This window comes from Aulonocara sp. 'chitande type north' Nkhata Bay, linkage group LG6, assembly GCF_057382095.1.
Source record: "Aulonocara sp. 'chitande type north' Nkhata Bay isolate Kocher_YH1m ecotype deep benthic linkage group LG6, A_spYH_male_GT1.1, whole genome shotgun sequence".
In the NCBI taxonomy this organism is placed as follows: Eukaryota; Metazoa; Chordata; class Actinopteri; order Cichliformes; family Cichlidae; genus Aulonocara; species Aulonocara sp. 'chitande type north' Nkhata Bay.
The window spans coordinates 43,033,624-43,057,488 of record NC_141349.1 but is presented as its reverse complement, the minus strand read 5'-3'; the positions used below and the strand labels follow the sequence as shown (position 1 = coordinate 43,057,488).

General features: G+C 44.7%; 1 pseudogene; it reads left to right on the top strand.

The window, feature by feature from the left end:
• Window positions 1–356: 356 nt before the first annotated feature.
• On the top strand, window positions 357–1,542 carry LOC147328600 (general transcription factor II-I repeat domain-containing protein 2A-like; annotated as a pseudogene).
• The last annotated feature ends 22,323 nt before the right edge of the window (window positions 1,543–23,865 follow it).

Here is a 23,865-nt window from a genome sequence, read left to right as displayed (position 1 = left end):
AAACTTGAAAAAATTTAATAAATTAACCGCGTTAATGTTTTATTTTCCCTGCAATTCTGATGTTTCTGAAGCGCTATACAAATGCAGGCCATTTACCATTTTTAAAAGAATGTATGGTAGAGACAGCAGGTATTTTGTGCCCGGAGACAAATTTGAGAAAATCAGTTTATCACGGCGGACAGTGACTCGCCGTGTAGAACTAATAGATGAAGACATCACCAGCAGATTAAACAAAAAGGCGAAGTTTTTATTCTTTAGCACTGGATGAAAGCAACGATGTCAAAGACACTGCTGAGCTCCTCATTTTTATCCGAGGAATCAACGAAACTTTTGAAATAACGGAGGAGTTTTTGACAATGGAGTCTCTGAAAGGACAAACACGGGGAGAGGACTTGTTTGAACGGGTGTCTGCTGCCATCGAAAACATGAAGCTTCCCTGGAGTAAGCTTGTTAACGTCACCACAGATGGATCTCCGAATTTAACGGGAAAAAACGTTGGCCTGCTGAGGAGAATCCAGAATAAAGTGAAAAATGAAAACCCTGACCAGAATGTCATTTTCCTCCACTGCATCCTCCACCAGGAATCTCTATGTAAATCGGTGTTACAGCTGATACATGTTGTGAATCCTGTGGTGAAACTCGTCAACTTCAGAACCTTCAATTCATTGCGTTCCTGGAGGAAACTGATGCGGATCACCAGGACCTGCTTTATCACTAACGTGTCCGCTGGTTGAGTTTGGGCAAAGTGTTTCAACGAGTGTGGGAGCTCAAAGAGGAGATTGGCGTGTTTTTGGAGCGGCAGGGGAAGATGAATTTCCTGAGCTGAGCAACAAGAGCTGGATGTGTGACTTTGCGTTTGCTACGGACGTATTTTCACACTTGAATGAGCTCAACGTGAAACTGCAGGGGAAGGAGCAGTTTGTGCATGACATGCACACAAACGTGAAAGCCTTCAAATCCAAGCTGGCTTTATTCTCCAGGCAGATTTTGAACAAGTCATTCACTCATTTTCCTACACTAGCCACGCTGAAAGAGGCCGGAGCAAAAGTAAAGAAATACAGTGAGTCACTGGATGCACTGCACGGAGAATTCTGCCGTCGGTTTTTGGATTTCGATAAAATTGAAAAGTCACTTCAATTGGTGGCCTTTCCTCTGTCACAAGACCCCGAAACAGCTCCAGAGGAGCTTCAGCTCGAACTGATCGACCTTCAGTCCGACCCTGCCTTAAAAGAGAAGTTCAGCTCTCTGAAACTAAATGACTTCTATGCTTCACTCAATGATGCCGCGTTTCCAAATCTAAGGCGAAAAGCACAGATGATGTTGGCTTTGTTCGGCTCTACCTTCGTGTGTGAACAGACCTTCAGCGTCATGAACATCAACAAAGCCAGCCACAGATCCAAGTTAACAGACCTACACCTCAGACCCATCCTGAGAACCTCCACAACAAAACTCCAGACTTTGATGCGCTGGCTAAAAAAGGAGAACAACAACACTGCTCCCATTAAAATGTGTGTCTACGTGATAGGCAAGTTGTTAAAATAAACAGTGCGCGCAGATAACGCTTCACAGACTGACTTGCTGCAACCGTTTCGTCCTTGCACTTGTCGTTGTTGACTTTTGGCACCGGGGAAACAAACTGAATAAAAGGAACAGGACAAGTACATCTGCATCAGGAGAGTGATGGTGATATGCTGAAGGATAACAGAACTTTCAGTGCTCTAAAATAAAATGGTCATTTATTTGATTTTCAGTGCTTAAAGACTCATTTCGAAGTCAGAGATTTTATTGTAATACTTTTCTTCATTTGGAAATTAAAGCACATGTTTTCTCCAAATCCCAAGATGTGTATTTTTCCCCCAATGAGGTGATGTTTTCAAAGCATGCCATCTATCTGCTCCTGTTCCGGCCCCTTTGTCAAATGTTAGAACTCAATGTGGCCCACGAATCAAAAAGTTTGCCCACCCCTGTCCTAGCCGAAATCTAACTGTGGTAACGAACAAGCAGAAATACCTGAAACAACACCCTCCACCTCCAAAACCCCCAAAACAATAAAGTGAACATGTTAAAACTAAACCTGACGAAAACATTTCGCAGGTCCGAGAATCAGGCGCCTTCAATGTGGCCAAGCAAGACTTCTTGGGATAAACTAAATGCCCAAGCAAGGGAAGGGCAACCCATTGATGAGGCAGAAGCAACCAAGAACTAGGACCCAGTGAGAGAGGCAGGCCAACAGAAGCAGTGGTGTTGTAGGACCCAGAGCATACGTGCATTCTAATAAAAACCTTTGTGGTCTTTCCTGCTGACTCAATGATTTCGAAACTCCAATATTTGAACACTGGCTTTTATTTGAGAGTTTACAATACATCACCACTGATAACCACACACACACACACACACACACACACACACACACACACACACACACACACACACACACACACACACACACGTCCCAATGCTCTTAAAAGTATCACTGTCTCTCTCTCTTCTGCTCTTACTGTCTCTGCTCAGCTCTCTGCCCAGTCCGCTGTATACATAATTGCTTTGAGTCATTAATAACCTATTAATATTGATGCATGTTATTTAAATGTGCAGGTTAACGACTCGGCGGACCTCATTAAGTCTTGATGGGGTCAAACTAGGCCTGCAGTCCCACCATGCTGTGCCTGATTACACTTTTAATAGACTGTAGCTTTGATTTAGTAGGCTGTCCTCACTATGTATCACATGCAGAGATATGTTTTAATTGTTAGCGAGACTTTAAAGGAGGGCATCTGGCTTTGTAAGCACGCAGGTGATACCAGTTAATTGACTCCGCTCTAAACCACACAAACATCACATCTCCAATCACAGCTCAGCAACTGTAATTATAGGCGCTCCAGACCTGTCAAGCTATATACAAGCTGATCTGGCATTCGTATACAAAGAGTTTAGACAACGGCGTCTTCTTAATTGCTTTGTATAAACTCAAATCGTAGATGCAAATGGATCCGGGAGTGCATTCAAATGTAGCTGCAGTTATAAAAGAGCTTTCGTTATGAATAGAACACCCACTGTGTAGTGCAGAAACCTGTAGTGGAAGTTTGAAGTTAAAGTGAGAAACCTTTATGGACTTTGGTTCAGGACCCTTTAACCCTCGAAGGTTTAAGTAGTATTGATGATGACGACCCGAATTCCACAGCCCCACTAAGTTTAACCCAAAAGCAATCAGAATAATCATTTTTGTATTTAGTGCATTGTATTCCAAAGTCTTTGCAATTACAGAAAAAAGAAAATAATCAGACAATTTGGATGAGATCAAAAACTGTTCACATTTCCCCCCCCAAAAAAATCACTTATGTCCTTCTCCAAAATATACTCTAAATAAGGATAAGTTACACCTCAGAGGGTTGAAATCTTGGGTTTGGGCTCAATTGTTTACAAGTGAAAAGGAAATCATATTTCAAATAACCACAGTTATTTGAAATATGTATCAGGGGGCGATCGTGGCTCAGGGGGTTGGGAAGCTCATCTGTAACCGGAAGGTCGCCGGTTCGATCCCCGGGCTCTCTGTCCTGGTCGTTGTGTCCTTGGGCAAGACACTTTACCCTACCCTACCGCCTACTGGTGTTGGCCAGAGGGGCCGATGGCGCGATATGGCAGCCTCGCTTCTGTCAGTCTGCCCCAGGGCAGCTGTGGCTACAACCTCCACCAGTGTGTGAATGCGAGAGTGAATGAATAGTGGCACTGTAAAGCGCTTTGGGTGCCTTGAAAAGCACTATATAAATCCAATCCATTAAAAGATGAGACTATTATTAAGGTGAAACATGAATTTACAAAATAAGAGAAACCAAAACTGACAGCTAATCTAAACTGAGATTAAACTAAACTGAGAGCAAAGCACAGGGGCCGTGGAAAAAAACTAGGGGCCGGGAACACGGGGGAAGATGACCAGACGACCTGACAATGAACAAGGGGAGACAGAGGGCTTAAATACACAGAAGGGCAATGAGAGAAATGGAAACACATGAGGAACACAGCTGAAAACAAATGAACACGATGCCACAGGGGAAGCAAAACTAAACACACTGAACATGGAAACACGAGACTATCAAAATAAAACAGGAAACACTGAGACGGAGACTTACACATGAGCTTGACACAGGAGGAAGGGCAGATGAGAGAGGGAGCGAGGGAACACGACAGAGAGAGAGATGACGAGCTGGCGACACACAGGAAGGGAAGACGAGACATCTCGACATATTACACACAAAGAAATCACCAATAATTTCAAAAGGCTGGGTCAGATGAGCTCCTCTTGCATGACAGTGAGAGCAGGAAGACGGAACAAAAAAGGTGAGGAGAGAAGAAATGTGCATCACGGGAACCCCAGCAGCTGGCCTGGAAGGAAGGATTCAGCCAGGAAGCTGAAGACTGTCCCTCCATTTTACATTTAAATATCCCAGGAACCTCAGGTAAGCCAGCAGTCTGAGGATGAAGTGCGCTAATGAAGTGATATGTCTCTAAAATAAAATGCAACCTTAAATATTCAACACCTTATATGTAAGCAGAAGGACCAATGAAGAGAATCCGCTCTCTCTTTCTAGTCCCTGTCAGTTCTCTTGCTGCAGCATTTTGGATTAACTGAAGGCTTTTCAGGGAGTTTTGAAATGATCTCTATTGCTGTTTCAAATATGTATCTGCAACAATAGTAAGTCTTTAGTTGTATCTGTTGTTTTCATGTATTAGACCAAGATCTGGTGAAATCTTCTTTGGAAACACTTGCCACTTTAAAAGGGATGATCTCCAGAAATAAAGCAGATTCTATCTTCTTCTGCCTAAAATCCGAGCACTCTTTCAGATTAAGAATAAAAACGACATCTTTTGTAGTCTGCTGCTTCACACTCCCCACTTCAACCTTAAAAAGACAGAGGAAAAGTTTGTTTCTGCAGGTGGTGGTGCAGCATGTTTTGAAGAGACTGCTCAGTTGTGCTGACTCACCAGCTCATTTTAACTATGTCTCGTTTTGAGGGCCTTCCACTCCAAGCAGAAGAAAGGCTGTGCAAAGCTGAAGCACATTTTTGTGCGACATCCAGAGGCTCCAACAGCGCCAGAGTACCATCAGAGAGACGAATGAAAGCTCAAGGTCTGCACCGGCTTTCATCTCTCCCTGTGTCTGCCGTCTGTTTTATCATTCCCTCCGCCTTACTTCTTCCCCCGAGTCAAAACAGCCCTCTCACACTGTCACACAGACACGTACTTTTATAAGTTTTTATTCTTGTTTTCTGTCTTTTTGACCTTTATCTCACTGGTAGTCTGCTGTGTTTTCCACTTTTGTTACTACCTGCCTTTTTCTCTACCTCTTTCTGTCCCCACCTCACTCCAGCCTTCCATGCCTGTGCCTCACTTTCTGTCTTTTGCTCTTTTGCTTTGTATGCTTTGTTATTCTAGTGTGTCTGACCACTGGCACAAAAATGGCACTCGAGGATCAGCAAGCCCAGGGTGGATCTAGTCCTGCATTGCATATTAAGGCAGCAGTATTTCCCATCAGCCCCGGAGTGCATGCCCCCCCACTGTGTTGGTCCTTGCCTTCTGTTACCCTCACAGTAGCGCTGCTACCACGTCCAGCAGCGCTGCCTCTCCGCTTGCCTCCATTGCCCAACCCAGAGAGGGCTTTTCAGGCTAGTTGAGAATTCGGGCCAGTTCACTTAAATGAATAATCTGGCCCCAACCATCTTCTCTACTCAATTAAGAGCTCGACCATAAAGAATTACACTGGATATGCTTGCAGCCCAGATTTGGCTTCTAAAAATGCCCCCTTCAGTCTCTCTCTTCTTCTTTTTTTTAAAAGCTTAACATTCAAACGCCATGAAAACATTCAGATGAACAATGGCCAACAATGAAAACATTTGAGCACTTTCTCCATCTCTGCAGCATCTCAGGCGAAAGCTTAGTGTGAGCTAGCTTAGTGTGGAGTGATTACAAAATACTGCAGGTGTGCAGAAAAGGTTGAGAAGCGCTATGCGGCACATAACTTTAAAGGTGCGTCGAGCAGAAATCCTCCCCATCCCCAGAGGTGGAGACATTCACAGATGAAAGCTCTGATAATTTATTACCGGGCTTAATTAAATGTGGACCTCCGGCACTGTTGGTAATGTTTTAACTAAACAAGCTTGTATTCAGGCTGTTGCAATGCTAATATGGAGTAAGCACCATTTAGGCCTCCAGTAAGCCAAGTCTGCATTTCTGAAATTTAAAGAGGCAGCATCTTCATTTACAGTGCAGCTAATTAATACCCCATCATTAGCTTTGCTGGTGTTAGGAATAAAATGATTATAAATAGCTGTTTTTTTATGAGTTTTATATAAACATTGCGATGTGCTCATCAAAGAGTTGGAGCTCCGTGTTTTGAGGGTCAAAGCTTCATTGACAAGCTTCTATGACTGAATTGAATTATTGACTGACATGTAGAAAGCAGAGGGTTTGCAACATGCTTACATAACTGGTTAACAGTCAGGAGGATACTTTCTGGGCCAGCGGAGTCCGAACTGAAAGTCCCAAACTTAGATAGTAAATAGAATCAGTGAGATAATATTAATAATCAAGGCTAGGCAGGGAGGTGTGCCATCTGTTACACCAGGAAAGGAGCAGATACGAGGCGAGGTTGGACATGAACGGAGAGAGGAGAAGATCCAGCAGGGAGACAGCAGGACCGCCACGACGCTTCCGGAAGGAGATAAAAACACGTTTTATTGTGACTGTTGGGGTATAAAACTGGACGGTCTGCTCTGAGGGTCATCATTTGTGTGAAAGCAGACGGCTGATTTTACATGGAGGTCCGGTGCTGTAAACTTGTAATTTCAACAGCTGAAGTAAATGAAATCATTTAAACGACAGCCTTTCTCCGGTACTTCCTTAAGAAAAAGCCGAACACGTCATCGGTCCCTTTAGTTATATGGTGTCAAATCCAAGATGCTTCTCCTGATGTTTGTCAATGATTTGAGCCTTTATCTGCCGTTGGTGACAAACAGCATTGGTATTCTGACTGAGGTAAATAAACGGCTGTCATGGTCAAAGAAAGAATTAGATTAAAGACCTTCTCGTTGCGTCCCAGCTCCACTGTTCTATTGTGTAACAGGGGACGCTAGTGACAGCCGTGACACTAATTTCCACAATAACTGGAAAAAACCCCAAAGAAAAACATGTTGAAAACCAATTTGTTGTGCTATAAAGTTAGACAAACAGGTTTTACAACTGATTTAATGAACTCAACATTGTAATGACTTTCCAAAAATGTATTCATCAAAGTCTGAATATTTTCATCAACACCCTTCACACGTTGTTATGATAGCTTTTCGTGTTTTATTTACCAGTCGCTAGCATCCCTTTGAGTCTTAGCTCACACCACCACATGCATACTAATTTAGTGAGTGTGGCACAGTGACTACAGCTCAGTGCTGTTATGCAAACGTGTACTTTGTGGACATCAAGATTCGAGCTATGAACAGATCACTGAAATGTGAGTAGGTGGACTTTTATGGGCGGCAGCTGCCTCATCAACATCAATTGTCTTCTGCTTGTCCAGAGAGTCTGCAAGGTCATGGTGGTAGCAGGATAAGAAGGGTATTCCAAAGAATGAAAGGGAGTCTACCTGCTCCACTAAATTCCATCTGTATCCCAGGGTCTCCTTGTAGCTCAGCATACCAACTCCAAAGGAACGTTTTCATAAGGCTTCCAGTAGGCATGCATCCTTTTACACCCAAAGGTTATAAGTTAGCTGAGGGTTGTCCATATGATGCCCAGGTTAGTGCTGATCCCACAGCAATATGCAAGAACTTCTCACGCTCCACTTCACCATCAAACTCATCAAACATTATTCTCCAATTTAAATCTACTTTTGGTTCTTCTTCATTTTTCTCGTGGTCACTGATATAACTAAGAGACAAAACACATGTTACGATACTTAAACACAAAGCATTTAGGGAGTTCAACGCATCTACAACTACAAATCCTTTGGCTCAAATTTTCTGGTTGGCTGGTGCCTGTGTGGGGAGTTTCCATGTTGTTCCTGTGACTGTTGGTTTCTTCCAGGGTCTCCATCTGTCACCCACAGGTAGCTGTAAATTGGCCGTGGATGTGAGTGCTTCACGTGTACAGACTCAGTGTATAAATGTGTGTTTTAATGTGGCTTGTAGTCTGAATGGTAAGTTCAAACAGTTCACTATTTAAATTCCAGTCGATTTCCTTTTCCATTACAACGAACTACAGATGAGTTATTAGAGTGTGAAGGAACTGTTAGATCACATTCAAATACAGGTCAACGTCTCTGTGCTTTGTGTTGGAAAACAAAGAGGTGCATAAATGTTGACCTAAAAATTAGTGGGGTTTTTTTTAAATGGGGTTTTTGCTAATAAGTAATACTCTCGTCTGTGAAGGTTCTCAGTCATCCAGGTCATCGTAGTCTAAGGAACTTGGAAAGAAAAGCGTTTCACCTCAGCTTCTTGGATGAGAGGTGAAACATCTTCAAGCAACTTAAAGAAGTCCAGACGCTTTTCTTTCCAAGCTCCTAAGTAATACTTTCGTTTTCACTCTCTACGTCCTTGACTTTTTCAAATTCAGTTATTTAAAGATGATTTTAGGATCTTTAAATAAATGTTGTCTTATACTCCTTGCCTAATGACTGAGCCTCACCTCATTTTTGGTCATTGTGGAGATGTGAACCGACGAGTTTTAAGTAAATGACCCATCCTCATTCTGGAGCGCATTTTAAAACAATTAAATTAAATACTCTGTATGACACACTTGCATCATAAATTGTTGTGTTATGGCCCAACTACTGCTCTGTGATTTTAGGTGTTTCCATGACTCATGGCTATTTTTAATTGTTTTCACAGTAAGCGGCACGCGCATGGAAACACTGAAGGCCAGAAAGTTTCAGCACACAGCTTTTCATCTTAAATACCTAAACAAATATTATATAATATATAATATTTATATTCCAGCTGTGTGCCACAGCTTCATTTTAAAAAGTTAAAAACACTTCTGCAAAGGGTACACCTGTGCGTCCTCCTCATCTCCACGCCTCAGGTGTATTTCAGGAATTGATGCGTCCTTCAATGTGATGTACTGAGAGTGACTCCAGGGTCACAGACAGGAGGAATAATAATAAGAGAAATAACTTCATGCCTTAATACACCCTTAATACACTGGTGTTTTGGCTTCTCTCAGTTTCCCTCCTGTTTGATCACCTACCGCACCCTTATTAGTTTCCCCTGCGTGGAACTGGTTTCACCTGTATCCAATCAGCACTGGGTGCAGAGTTTTGTTGCTCTCCTTTTATTTTTGTCTAGTTTAGTTCTTGTTTGTACTCAACCTTTCTGGACATTTGCCATCTGTCATTAAAGGCTTACCTATTTTTTTCTTTTAATTTTAATATTTCTGAGTGAGTTATTGCAGGGAAAATGACCTAAATACAGGACGCTGTTTTCATATATGTGTCTAACAGCTCCATGGTGGACTGGGAATCTCCTTCTCTTTTCACGTCTTTGTTTTCGGCTTCATGAAAGAGAATATTTTTAAATTAAACAGCAACTGATAATCAGTACAGCACTGGCTCCCATTCTGCCCAGCACGGCCCCGCTGGGAGCTGACAGGTAGGGCCTGTCCATTTGTGCCAACCAAAACCATTCTACTGAGCTGCAGTGAGTTTCACCGTCGCTTTATTTAGTCAGACTGTGGTGCTGATGCCAGTTTGAAGAAAGCGCCAGAAAATGTGTACTGAAACTTTTCCCCCAAAACTGAACATAAAATAAATCAATTTGCATATTAATGACCAAGGAACTGAACTCACAGCCCATTGTTCATTCAGTGGGCTGGTTTCAGTCATTGTGCAAATGTCCTGTTTATAAGACTGGAAACCTGCAGTCAGCTGAGACTGAAGAAGTCACTTGGATGAGTGACGAAACATTTCTCCCACTGAAAACGTCCAGATGAACAGAATCAACTTTTTGGGATAAAATAAATCTGTTTTGCTTTGTAACTAACTGCTTTGGTTATCACAGGATCATTTGTGGCGTCTTTAGCCTGACATGTCTACAGCAACATGTGCCAGCGTATACCATCAAGGGCCTGTGTAAGGCTGCCTGTGTTGGCACAGCCCAGCAGCTGTAAACTTTAGACAGTGTAAACTTTACACTGTAAAGTTTCTTTAATTACCTGCACCTGTGACCACAGCACCAGAATTGTCATGCTTTGTCCTCTGAACTACATCTGCCTCCATGATCACCTGCAGTCACTCAAGTAATGTGTGGTGGTAAAACTTCCAGAAGATTGTAAAATTATTATTTTTCATCTCAAATGGCATCAGACATACCGGAGCTTTGTGAGATTATTTCCACAGAGCTCAGAGATTTAGTGGGTGTTAACCACAGGGTGCTTAGTTTATGTAAAACTGTAGTTTGTGGTTGTTTTGGTTTATGAGCTTAAATTGTTTTATGTGTATATTGTAAATGAGTGTAAACTTGTAGATAGTTAAATATGTATGGACTATATAATGTCAAATTCTGATTACTGACTTGTAAATAATTGACGATTTTCTCAGTTGAAGTCAGCAGCGCTCCACCGCACTAAACACAGTGCAGGTAGAGCACCGCTTTCCCCTCCTGAATCACCTGATGGTTTGCCAGAATCTCTTCGAGGCAGTACAAAAGTCTTTTTCCATGGCCTCTCCGAACTCCTCCCACACCAGAGCTTTTGCTTCCGCCACCACCCACACAGCATTCTGCTTGGCCTGAGGCTAACCAAGACCGGTGGGACTCCTCCTTCAGCTTGGTAGCTCCCTTCACCTCTGGTGTCAACCATTTGGTTCGGGGGTTACCACCACGGCAGCCACCAACTACCTTGCGGCCGCAGCTCTGTGCAGCGGCTTTGGCAATGGAGGTGCTGAACATGGTCCATTCGGACTCAATGTCCCCAGTCTCCCTCGGAATGCTGTTGAAGCTCTGCCGGAGGTGTGCGTTGAAGATCTCGTGGACCGAGGCCTCTGCTAGACGTTCCCAGCATACCTTCACTGTACGTTTGGGTGCACCAGGTCTGTCCAGCGTCTTCCCTCGCCACCTGATCCAACTCACCACCAGGTGGTGATCAGTTGACAGCTCAGCCCCTCTCTTTACCCGAGTGTCCAAAACATATGGCCTCAGGTCTGGTCATACGATTACAAAATCGATCATCGACCTGCGGCCTAGAGCGTCCTGGTGCTATGTGCACTTACGGACACTCTTATGTTCGAACATGGTGTTCGTTATGGCCAAACTGTGGTTTGCAGGCCGTTCCTCCCAATCACGCCCTTCCAGGTCTCACTGTCATTGCCCACGTGAGCGTTGAAGTCTCCCAGTCCCCAGGAGGAGCACCCTCCAGTGCCTCCATCCATCCATCCATCCATCCATCTTCATCCGCTTTATCCGAGGCCGGGCCGCGGGGGCAGCAGCCTAAGCAAAGAGGCCCAGACCTCCCTCTCCCCAGCCACCTCCTCCAGCTTATCCGGGGGAATACCAAGGCGTTCCCAGGCCAGCCGAGAGATATAATCTCTCCAGCGTGTCCTGGGTCTGCCACGGGGCCTCCTTCCGGTTGGACATGCCTGGAACACCTCACCCAGGAGGCGCCCAGGGGGCATCCTTGTCAGATGCCCGAACCACCTCAGCTGGCTCCTTTCGATGTGGAGCAGCAGCTGCTCTACTCTGAGCCCCTCCCGGATGGCCGAACTTCTCACCCTAGGGAGAGGCCAGCCACCCTTCGGAGGAAGCTCATTTCTGCCACTTGTATCCGCGATCTCGTTCTTTCGGTCACTACCCACAGCTCGTGGCCATAGGTGAGGGTAGGGACGTAGATCGACCGGTAAATTGAGAGCTTGGCTTTTACACTCAGCTCCCTCTTCACCACGATGGACCGGTGCAGCGTCCGCATTACTGCAGCTGCAGCCCCAATCCGTCTGTCGATCTCCAGCTCCCTTCTCCCATCACTCGCGAACAAGACCCTGAGATACTTGAACTCCTCCACTTGGGGCAGGAACTCATCCCCGACCCGGAGTGGGCACTCCACCCTTTTCCGGCTGAGAACCATGGCCTCAGATTTGGAGGTGCTGATCCTCATTCCTGCTGCTTCACACTCGGCTGCGAACCGTTCCAGTGCGAGCTGGAGGCCCTCACCCGATGAGGCCAACAGAACCACATCATCCGCAAAAATCAGAGATGAGATTCTGAGGCCACCAAAGTGAAAGCCCTCCGCCACTTGGCTGCGCCTAGAAATCCTGTCCATAAAAATTATGAACAGAACCGGAGACAAAGGGCAGCCCTGGCGGAGCCCATCACCCACCAGGAACGAGTCCGACTTATTGCCGGCAATGCGAACCAAGCTCTTGCAACGGTTGTATAGGGATCGAATGGCCCGTAGCAATGGGCCAGACACCCCATATTCCCGCAACACCTCCCACAGGACACCCCGAGGGACACGGTCGAATGCCTTCTCCAAGTCCACAAAACACATGTAGACTGGTTGGGCAAACTCCCATGCACCCTCAAGTATCCTCGAGAGGATAAAGAGCTGGTCCAGTGTTCCGCGACCAGGACGAAAACCGCATTATTCCTCCTGTATCCAAGGTTCGACTAACGGACGAACTCTCCTTTCCAGCACCCTGGCATAGACTTTCCCAGGGAGGCTGGGGAGTGTGATCCCCCTGTAGTTGGAACACACCCTCCGGTCCCCCTTCTTAAAGATGGTGACCACCACCCCGGTCTGCCAGTCCACAGGTACTGCCCCTGATCTCCACGCAACATTGCAGAGGCGTGTCAACCAGGACAGCCCTACAACGTCCAGAGCCTTCAGGAACTCGGGGCGGACCTCATCAACACCAGGGGCTCTGCCACCAAGGAGTTGTTTAACTGCCTCAGTGACCTCGCCCCCGGAAATTGGCGGGTCATTCCCCTCATCCCCAGACTCTGCTTCCTCCTCGGAAGACGTGTCAATGGGATTAAGGAGGTCCTCGAAGTATTCCTTCCACCGCCTAACAATTCTCTCAGTCGACGTCAGCAGCGCTCCGCCAGCACTATACACAGTGCAGGTAGAGCACCGCTTTCCCCTCCTGAGACGCCTGACGGTTTCCCAGAATCTCTTCGAGGCAGTACGAAAGTCTTTTTCCATGGCCTCTCCAAACTCCTCCCACACCCGAGTTTTTGCTTCAGCCACTGCCCGAGCCGCATTCCGCTTGGCCTGTCGATACCTGTCGGCTGCCGCCGGAGTCCCACAGGCTAACCAAGCCCGATAGGACTCCTTCTTCAGTCTGGTGGCTCCCTTCACCTCTGGTGTCAACCATTTGGTTCGGGGATTACCACCACGGCAGGCACCAACCACCTTGCGGCCACAGCTCAATGCAGCAGCTTCGGCAATGGAGACGCTGAACATTGTCCATTCGGACTCAATGTCCCCAGTCTCCCTCGGAATGCTGTTGAAGCTCTGCCAGAGGTGTGCGTTGAAGATCTCGCGGACTGGGGCCTCTGCTAGACGTTCCCAGCACACCCTCACTACGCGTTTAGGTGCACCAGGTCTGTCCAGCGTCCTCCCCTGCCACCTGATCCAACTCACCACCAGGTGGTGATCAGTTGACAGCTCAGCCCCTCTCTTTACCCGAGTGTCCAGAACATATGGTCGCAGGTCTGCTGATACGATTACAAAATCGATCATCGACCTACGGCCTAGAGCGTCCTGGTGCCACGTGCACTTATGGACACTCTTATGTTCGAACAAGGTGTTCGTTATGGCCAAACTGTGATTAGCACAGAAGTCCAATAACAAAGCACCGCTCGGGTTCAGATCAGGGAGGCCGTTCCTCCCAATCACGCCCCTACAGGTCTCGCTGTCATTACCCACGTGAGCATTGAAGTCTCCCGGCAGGACAACAGAGTCTCCAGGTGGAGCACCTTCCAGCACCCCCCCCCCCCCCCCCCCCCCAGGGACTCTAAGAAGGCTGGGTACTCTTAACTGCCACTCGGCGCATAAGCGCAGATGACAGTCAGGACCCGTTCCCCGACCCTAAGGCGCAGGGAACAAACCCTCTCGTCCACCGGGAAAAACCCCAACGTACCGGTAGCAAGCCGAGGGGATATTAGAATACCCACCCCAGCCCGCCGCCTCTCACCAGGGGCAACTCCAGACTGAGACAGAGTCCAGCCCCTCTCCAGGAGACTGGTTCCAGAGCCCAAGCCATGTGTAGAGGTGAGCCCGACTATATCTAGCCGGTACCTCTCAACCTCACGCACTAACTCAGGCTCCTTCCCCACCAGAGAGGTGACATTCCATGTCCCTATTGCCAGTCTTGGCAGCCGGGGGTCAGTCCACCAGGGCCTCCGCTCCTGGCCGCCACCCGGCACACAATTCAATTCAATTCAATTCAATTCAATTCAATTCAATTTCTTTATTGTCCCACAAGGGGACAAAAATGCACCCGACCCCTCCAGTACCTGGGTTTATATATTACATACAATATACAAATATTACAGCTGATGTTACTGTGTCAATGTTACTGAGGCTGGAACACAGAAGTAGATTTTTTTCCTTGCCCAATTTATTTTTTGATATTTTTTTGCATATAACCACTTTGAAAATATTCACATTCACATTTAACTCCAGAAAACTAGTAATCAACATATGAACATTATCTGCGCAAAGATTTATGCTTCTGAAGTGAAACAGTGAAAAATTACAGCACTTTTATTGAATAGATATCCTGGCGTTTTGCCATTTGGCACATTTTTGGCACCATACGTGATTTGAAATTCCTTAAGTACTGAAGAGCAGAAATGATCAAACTTTATTTATATGCCTAAAAATGCTCGTTTTGTTTTTTTTGTTTTTTTAATGTTTTGAGGAATTCTCAGGCACACTGGATCTTTTTTTCCTGTGTGTAATTCAAGCCTTTTCCCTTTAAATTCTGAGGGGCTGTAACTTCAGCTTCTATTGGCCAATTTGCATGATTGACATCTCTTTTTAATCATTAGAGCAAATAGACTCACATTCACGTCAGTTTCACCAATCACTCACCCTGGTCAAATCAAATGTTCTTAACCAGAAAGAAAATAGTGATTTGTAATGGGAAACGGCTCTGAAGCATTGTGGGACATGTCTTTGTTATGGAAGGAACGAAAATGCTAACCCGATTTTACATTAATGTTTACAATCATCCAAAATATTGTGGTTTGTTTCGCAGCTGGTTTGGTGAATTTTGGTCAGAGTGTGACGAAACGTGCCGTTCTGGAATCTGTGAGCTCTCAGCTTTTAATCCGTGTATTGTTTGTTTGGTTAGCCGTGCTAACGAGGCTCCTTTGTGTTTGTTTACCAACATTTCATAAAATGACGTAACTACTCTATTAACTGTTAACTGTTTGTTGTAGTTGTAAAAATGGTTTATATAAGCTTTTACCTGAGATTCAGAGGTTTCTGTTGATACCACACATGCCAGGACTTAGATTCTTGTTGCAGCCGATTAGACGGGGTCTTCCCCCTTTTGCCCCTAGTATCAGGTGTGCTGGGGTCCAGGAGATGTGCAGTTAATTCTGATTATTAGTTCATAGATATTACTGTCAACTGGGCCATTTTTCATGTGCTGCAGCCGGTTGTTGTTTTCAGTGAAGTTATTTTCTCAGTAATAAGAAAACAATCCCATAACCTGCTTACACCTTCAAACATCCTTCTTTCCTTCTCATCTGTGTGGTGTGTTCATGAGGCAGATGTAAAGTTGTGGTAGTAGTATTCTCCTTCATTGTGTAGCTGCAGGAGAGCAGAACACGAGAAAAGTAGCATTTTTAATTAATTTGTTATCATTATTATCATCATTTTTTTTAAGTAGCGTGTAGTGAGTGACTTTTTAAGAAGCTCCAGCTTCTGACTAAACACATTGTGTTCTGTGTCTGTGCAGTTTGTCACAAAATGTGTCACCTAGCTAAATGTACAGCTGCTCTAACAGTGTCACCTAAAGATTGCTCCCTGCCTCTTCCTCCATTCCTGAGAGATATAAGAACAAAAGAGTTCACCACCAGTTGAATTCCCCACTGGGGGTCTCCAACTGTCTCACAACGCCCAACTGTGTGCGCAATAAAGTTGAAACTGAATTTTATTAATTAACTGACACAAAGTTACCAAATTATTACTAAAACGAAATATTACTAAAACATGTGATCAATAGATAAAATACGTTTCTGACACAACACCCTAATAATGTTATTGTCTTTTTTTTTCTTTTAATTGAAAGATTTGCAGCAGTTTTTTCCATCTAGTTGGCAGAGAATAGGCAAAAAAAAAGCACAATTATACAGACACACATATGGGTCATATTTTGGTGTGGCTTTTTTAAAACTTTAACTCCTGAAAGATTTGTATAATGTTTTGAGGTCCATTTGTACATGAACTGCATATGCAACAGATTGCAGCATCAGCCAAGGAGGTGAAGAGCAACATTTTACATCCTGTCCAGAAATAATGTCGCTATAACATCAACCCTGAACCTAAAGGTGATGGTGCACCAGGCACAAAATGCAAAAGAATCAAAGCGTTGATCAAAACAGGCCAAGTAGTTCCACAGATACCTGCAGATGGTTGAGGTCCATACAAACACCAAGGCCTACTGACACTGGCAAAGGGACCAGAAACTGTCATGAAAGTGCATATAAATCATAAACACAGAGGTTCACTGAGTAGTTAATCATGCAGGAAACTTTGTGCGAGTTAGCAGAATTAAAACAGGCTGAACGCAGTTAAAGCAAAGGTGACCACAGAGATCCACACAGTCCACAGGAACTCACTGTGGGGCTATTTCTGCAAGACAGTGACAATTTTCCATTAATACAGATGTTACCACTGGGGTTATAATTTTAATAGACTAGGCTGCCATTATTGAACAGAGAATCACATCATTAGAATAGAATAGAATAGAATAGAATTCAACTTTATTGTCATTGCACATGCACAGGTACAGGGCAACGAAATGCAGTTTGCATCCATCCAGAAGTGCTTTAGTGATATAGATATATTACAATATATATTAGCAATAATATAGATATGTGAGTATATTACAGAAATGGGTCTATTATGGTATGTTATAATGTACACGGTATGAAGTATGTTGTGAATATTCTATACAGTCAAACTCTCCCTTTAACAATGTTTTCTATTATAAAGGGTTCCAGGACAGCATCTGCAGTACTCTGACCGAAGGGGAGACGATTACTGTACATCAGTATAGAGACATAACTAAATGTTATTTTTAATATCCATATAAGGGATATGAGAATGTCAAAAACGGTTTCTTATGTTGCAGTCGCAGAATGAAATGTCTGGTCCAGATGGTTAATATCATCACAAATTTGGAGCTAAAACTGAACGAGGAACATTTATTCATAAAATATGAACACGGCTCATTTAGCGCGCAGTTCTCCAGAGTAGTCAGGGCATCATGCAAACTGAGGAGGTCAGACTTACGTGGTGCTCATGTCTCCCTCTCTAACGTATTCTTTAATCTGTCTTGTGTCGCTGAACAGTCCAGTCACAGAGAAAGCTCCTCCCTGAGTGCCCACAGGGCCAGATACCTGGTTCACTAGTATGTTTCTATCGGACACAGTGTGTGTTTGTGAGTTTATAATAATCCAAAAGATTTTAGACTTTACCTAAAGCAATGAAAATGATGAAAAAGTACATGTGATGGTATTTTAATTTCATGATGGTGACAAGCACAGTGGAAACAACTTATCTGGCTGTTATTGGTTAAAGCAGCTCCCCAGGGTGCTTGAATAGCATGCAAAGCTAGCTGTGACAAACGGGAAGGAGGGGCCTAACAACTGGGCATTACCAGCTTTTCATTTGGAAAGTGATGCCATAAGCCAAAATCATGTTGGTCATGGACCAAAAGGCAAAAGAGGAGGGGCTTGAGCACAACCTGGGGTTTGTCTGTATCTGTGCTCATATATCATCATATATCATCATATATCATGTATCTGTGCTAGATTTTCAAGATGGCGCCGAGTATGGCAGCCTCGTCGCGAGCTCCCCCAAGCAACGGCTTTCTTCTGTGTTTAATTTTACTTTTCCTTTATTTTTTCACGAGCAGCACTTGTCTCCTTGTGTACGACCGACAAACCTTACTGGACATAAAAGACGGTCTTTCTTATAACTTTTCGGAGTTCAAGTTTTGCAACACGGACGCTCCGTTTGCAGACCCCCCATTCATCTCACCTGAGACGCCTTTGTTCTCTGGCCCTGGAGGCCGCAAACGCCGACTCAGAGGGAGAAGATCTGGCGTTCTGGTTCGACTGAGACGGCGCACTTACAGACCACCGTTACCCAGTTTATTACTGGCTAATATGCAGTCTCTGGAGAACAAGCTGTGCGAGCTTTGGGCACGGATCTCATTCCAGCGAGAGATGCGGGACTGCTGCGTGATCTGCCTCACAGAAACCTGGCTATCGGACAAGGTACCGGACTCCGCAATACAACTGCCAGGGTTCTCTGTGCACCGCGCGGACAGGTCACAGGATCTTACTGGGAAAAGCAGAGGCGGTGGTGTGTGTTTCATGATCAACAACAGCTGGTGTGATTATGCGAACGTGCACCCGGTCAAATCCTTCTGCTCACCGGACCTGGAGTACCTGATGATTAAGTGCCGGCCATTCTGGCTACCGAGGGAATTTACAGCAGTGATTATTACGGCTGTTTACATTCCCCCACAAGCCGACACTGACCGTGCACTCAGGGAACTGTACAGCGCGATCAGCAGCGAGGAAACCGCACACCCAGAGGCAGCGTTTATCACAGCCGGAGACTTTAATAAGGGAAACCTGAAGAAAGTCTCACCAAAACTCCATCAACACATCCTTTTCAACACACGTGGAAACCGGCTACTCGACCACTGTTACACCTCTTTCCGGGATGCGTACAAAGCCCTCCCCCGCGCCCCATTCGGCCAATCAGATCACTGCTCCATCCTGCTCCTGCCCGCCTACAGGCAGAAGCTGAAACAGGAAGCTCCAACCCGGAGGGCGGTGCACTGTTGGACGGACCAATCGGAGTCTGCGCTGCGGGACTGTTTTGATCACGCGGACTGGGAAATGTTTCACGTGGCCGCCAGAGACATTGATGAATACACAGACTCAGTCTGTGGATTTATCAGGAAATGCGTGGAAGATGTCGTCCCATCCAGAACAGTCAAATCCTTCCCAAATCAAAAACCCTGGATTAACGGAGATGTTCGCGCGGCACGGAACACCGCCTTTGCCTCCGCGAACACATCGGACTACAAACACGCACATTACCAACTCCGGAAGACGATCAAAGCAGCCAAACGTGAGTACAGGGACAGGGTGGAGCAACAGTTTGACAACCCTCGGAGTATGTGGCAGGGACTAAACACGATCACAGACTTTAGAGGGAAAACCAGCACACCGCAGACCACGGCCTCTCTGTGTGAGGATCTAAACGTATTCTACGCTAGATTCGACACAGCGAACACCATGAGACCGGACAGTGTGCGCACCGCGGATGACGTCAGTGCGCACACTGTGTCTGAGGAGGATGTGCGGAAGTGCTTCAGGAAGGTGAACGCACGCAAAGCTACTGGTCCGGACGGGATTCCCGGCCGCGTCCTCAGGTCATGCGCGGCTCAGCTGGCTGGAGTGTTCACGCACATCTTCAACCTTTCCCTCTCTCTGTCTGTAGTCCCAGCCTGCTTCAAAATGGCCACCATCGTCCCTGTACCCAAATCCTCCACCATCTCCTCATTGAACGACTGGCGACCTGTAGCCCTGACCCCCATCGTAAGCAAATGCTTCGAGAAGCTGGTCAGAGACTTCATCTGCTCTGCACTACCCGACTCACTGGACCCTCTACAGTTTGCATACCGCCACAACAGGTCCACTGATGATGCCATAGCCCTGACACTACACACTGCCCTGTCACACCTGGAGAAGAGAGACACGTATGTGAGGATGCTGTTTGTAGATTACAGCTCAGCATTCAATACCATCGTTCCCTCGAAGCTGGACAGGAAACTGCAGGATCTAGGACTGAGCAGCTCCCTCTGCAGCTGGATCCTTAGCTTCCTGTCTGACAGACGCCAGGTGGTCAGACTGGGCAGCATCACCTCATCCCCCATCACACTGAACACTGGTGCTCCACAGGGGTGTGTACTGAGCCCTCTCCTGTACTCACTCTACACCTACGACTGCACAGCCACTAACAGCTCCAACATCATTGTGAAGTTTGCGGACGACACTACAGTGGTGGGTCTTATCACCAACGGTGATGAGACGGCTTACAGGGAGGAGGTCAGCGCCCTGACCCACTGGTGTCAAGACAACCATCTCACCCTCAACGTCGCAAAGACAAAGGAGTTGATAGTGGACTTCCGGAGGTGCAGAGAAGTACACACCCCCATCACCATCAACGGCGCTGCTGTGGAGAGAGTGAGCAGCTTCCGGTTCCTTGGAGTACATCTGGCTGAGGATCTTACGTGGTCAGTACACACAAACAAAACAGTGAAGAAGGCGCAGCAGCGCCTCTTCTTTCTCAGGAGACTGAAAAGATTCGGCATGAGCCCCCGCATCCTCAGGACCTTCTATCACTGTGCCATTGAGAGCATCCTCACTGGATGCATCACCACCTGGTATGGCAACAGCACCGCCTACAACTGCAAAGCTCTCCAGCGAGTAGTGCGGTGCTCTGAACGGATAATTGGAGGTGAGCTTCCCTCCCTCCAAGACATCTACAGGAAGCGCTGCCTGAGGAAAGCGGGGAGGATCATCAAGGACTCCAGTCACCCCAGCCATAAACTGTTCAGACTGCTTCCATCAGGAAGGAGGTTCTGCAGCATCTGGTCCCGTACCAGCAGACTGAGAGACAGCTTTTTCCATCAGGCCATCAGACTGCTGAACACGTCATAGACACCTCAGCTTCACTACTGGAACTTCAACATTATGCACTCCACACTGTATATAAATGCCACTTGTTTTGCACATATTCAACTCTGTATATTTTATATATTTTATTATTATTATTATTATTATTATTATTATTATTATTTATTTTTTTACTATTTAATTTGTAAAAATGTGTATACACACACACACACACACACACACACACACACACACACGTAGGAAAATATTTAGTATACACATCCAGAAATGCATACACTATTATATATTGTACATATATTTATTAGTTTCAGGTTGGCCATTCTTGTATTTTGCTCGTTTGTGTTGTTGTGTTTGCACATCTCTGTTGCTTGTGGGGCTCGCACACAAGAATTTCACTCGCATGTGCTGTGCCAGTGTGCCTGCAAATGTGATGTGACAATAAAAAGTCATTTGATTTGATTTGATTTGATATACGTACGTGCCCAAGAGAATTCCCTCACCCATCCAAAAAATTTAATTCAGCTATTTTAATCACTTCCATGTTACTAAATATTCTGCAATCAGCTGTTAGTGGTATTATAACAAAGTGGAAACGATTGGGAGTGACAGCTTCATATATAATCAGACAGTTGATACGTGCTTAAGTATTTACAGTCACAATATTTTGTATGTTTTGCTAATGTACCTAAGAAAACAGGGGTTGCCCTTCTTTAGCATATGCATGCACCCAGCTTTTATTTCTGATTGTATCTTGGCCGCATGTGTTGCAGCCTGACAAATACTAATGCTATCTGCTAATAGGTAATAGCTGCACCTTTTAAGTACACTCAGATTCATACAATCCAAATATGAAGTAAGTATTTTTATTTACAAAAGACCTTCCATCAAGATCCAATGTCTCAATGTTTGTACAAAAATATTTTTAGGCAGGATAACATGTTCAACGATGCTAATTAGCTGACTGAATGTAGCTAACATGTATGCTAACATAAGTGGCCACAGGCAATCAGGACTAAATGGACCCAAACATACTTGACAACATTTGTGCACCTTGTCTGCCTTATTTTTTCCTGCAGGCAGAGAAACAGCAGATGTGAAATTTGCAACCTGTGTTGGTGAAGAAAGTGAACGGTTATCCAAGAGAACACAAAAAAGAAATGGAAGTGAAAACGAGGAAAAAAATGTGGTTGCTCAGTTGGGTAAGTGATCCATCCCCCTGGAAAGGATCTTGAACTATGCAAGAAACTGAGACGATGGAAGGACTGCGCCAAATGCAGTGTGTATCAGTTGTGTTGCGTCTCTAATGACGTGTGTTCCTGATCTGTGCATGTTCGTCATTTTGGCATTTGGAGCTGCATGTGACCTTCACTACAAGCAATCAGCAGCTGCCACAGTAGGTTCCTGACATGTGGCAGGCGATACTGAAGATCATAAAATCTGATGAGCGGTCACACGGGCGACTCGGGTAGAAAATCAGACAATAAATGAAGCAGAGTATCACCTGACCTTCTTTTTCCTAACCTACCATCATTTGTCTGCCTGCTAATAGAAACTGTGCCATGGAAGATTAAACAGTGATATGTGGCCGGCCGTCATTATGAGCTGTATTGAGGCAAACGTGCTGCTGAAGATGTCCAGTTGAGCCGTGCTACACTGTAAAAAAGAAAAAGTTGAGAAAACTTAAAATTTCAAGGCAACATGATGCAAGAGATTTTTGAGTTTTCTCAACTTCTGCCAACTGTAGTTGACTTAACTAATATTTTCATGTTCTGCCAACTTGGATCTACTTGTTCACCTAATTAGGATAATCCTGTAAGTCTAACAAAGAAATTCTGGTTTCAATGCCATGTATTTCTGCCTTCACCAAACAAAGATATTCCTGTTGAATTAACATACAATTATTCCCTCCAAGGCCATTTATTCCTAAATTCACCAAACACAGATATTCTTGTTGAATAATCATACAATTCTTACTCCAGTGAGTTGAAAATTTACCAATATTAATAAAGAAAAATTTATGCTGTTATCGTACTTGAAAAAACACTCAAACAGATATAGAATAAAACAAAGCACAACTGAATGTTATGTAAAAACGTATTTATTTTTTTCAACAGTGCTTTCAGTATATTTCAGAAGGTCATGGGCAGTGGGGTGAATTTCTGTAAAAAAGCAAACAAACAGAAAAAAACGTGTTGCCAGTTTCTTTAGGGTGCTTTGAGCACCCCAGCAGAGACATTAAAATTCCAGAGTCCAGAAAAAAGAAAAGTGTCCAGCAGCTTAGTCATTCACGTTCACACCCTGACTGTCCTGTAAAAGCTTAACTTAACTATTGCACACTAAATAGGGTAGTGCAACAAACAATTGCCTTTGTACCCAGACATTGACATTTTACATGGGCTTACTATGATGAACTACAGAAGTCAAAAGTTATTAGAAATGTTACCATCAATGAACAGCGAACTATCAGGTAAAATACCAGTTCCATGCTTCAGGTGGAGTGAAAAACACTATAACAAATCTTTTAAAATCCTACAAAACAAATTTTCACCATAGATTCTCAATAATACAGATTCATCTGACTAATATTTACATTTCAAATAATCCCTTATCCACTTCAACTTCATATTGACCGACCAGGTCAAAATGAACCATTCTGTTTTGACTGTTCCTTCTTTTCTCCCTTCTTCCTTTCCTCCCTCTTTCCTTCACTTATTCCTAATTAATTTTAACAGTTCAAACACTAAATATGCAACTCTTTGTAACAGGTGAACGATTATATAGAGGGAAAGGGGTTGAACTACTGTCTTTTTTTTTTTTACATGACTCTACAATGCACTTGAACATGTTTAAGAACAAGTTAAACTCATGTCTGGCTTCCCCATTAACAGTCACAGCAAAAGCTTTGTTTTTAGAGACCTTATGCGCTGTGAGCATC